Genomic DNA, 1,085 nt, shown 5'->3' with positions numbered 1-1,085 from the left:
GGCCAAATTTGGGGGGGATGTGCTTGGCCTTCCCTCTGGGCCGGAGGCAAATCCCCTGCCTGTCCTTCTTCCTTCCTGCCCCAGGCCCCGAGCTGAGGACGGAGAGCACGGAGGACAAATCCCCCCGGCAGAGCCTGGTGGGAGAGGCCGTTTTGAAGGGCTCCCCGGCGCAGGAAGGCAGCGGGGAGGTAAAGGGCCGGAGATGCCCCCGGAGGAGGGGCTGCAAAGCCAGCCCAGGGAGCTGTGAGGAGGAAAGAGCCGTCCTGTGCCGGGAAGGCAGCCGGAGCTTGAGCCGGAGCTCCGAGCTGGTGGTCCCTGAGCAGCCTCCCAGCAGGGAGAAGCCCTTCAGGTGCTTGGAATGTGGGAAGAGCTTCAGGGTGAGCTCGAAGCTCCTCAGCCACCAGCACATCCACACTGGGGAACGGCTCTACACATGTAGGGAATGTGGGAAGAGCTTCAGGAAGAGCTACCACCTCCTCAGGCACCAGCGCATCCACACTGGGGAACGGCCCTACATGTGTAGGGAATGTGGGAAGAGCTTCAGGGACAGCTCCCACCTCCACACCCACCAGCACATCCACACTGGGGAGATGCCCTACACGTGTGGGGAATGTGGGAAGAGCTTCAGGGACAGCTCCCACCTCCGCGCTCACCAGCTCATCCACACCGGGGAACAACCCTACAAGTGCTTGCAATGTGGGAAGAGGTTTCAGCGCAGCTCAACTCTCCTCAGGCATGAGACAACACACACAGACGAGAGGCCTTTCCGCTGCACCGACTGCGGGAAGGGCTTCAACCGGAACTCCACCCTCATCACCCACCGGCGCATCCACACCAGGGAGAGGCCCTACAAGTGTGGGGAGTGTGGGAAGAGCTTCAAGCAGATCTCTGCCTTGACCCAACACCAACGGACCCACCGGTAAAGAAAGGCCCTACAAGTGCTCGACTGCGGGAAGAGCTTCGGCCGCTGCTCCCACCCCGAATGACCCCCCTGATGGTGAGGCAACCCCTGGAGTCCAGTGACTGTCAGTCCATCCCTTTCTACCAGAAAGGGCCAGTCCCCTTGTCCAGGGGCAGGTTGTGCC

General features: G+C 62.0%; 1 pseudogene; it reads left to right on the top strand.

Annotated features, from left to right (window-relative positions):
* The first annotated feature begins 107 nt into the window (after positions 1–107).
* Positions 108–948, top strand: LOC114073578 (annotated as a pseudogene).
* The last annotated feature ends 137 nt before the right edge of the window (positions 949–1,085 follow it).

This window comes from Empidonax traillii, unplaced genomic scaffold (assembly GCF_003031625.1).
Source record: "Empidonax traillii isolate 1590-97213 ecotype Southwest subspecies unplaced genomic scaffold, ASM303162v1 scaffold7148:size5304, whole genome shotgun sequence".
Classification (NCBI taxonomy): domain Eukaryota; kingdom Metazoa; phylum Chordata; class Aves; order Passeriformes; family Tyrannidae; genus Empidonax; species Empidonax traillii.
The sequence above is the reverse complement of the archived record's forward strand: the minus strand, read 5'-3'. Positions and strand labels throughout refer to the sequence as shown.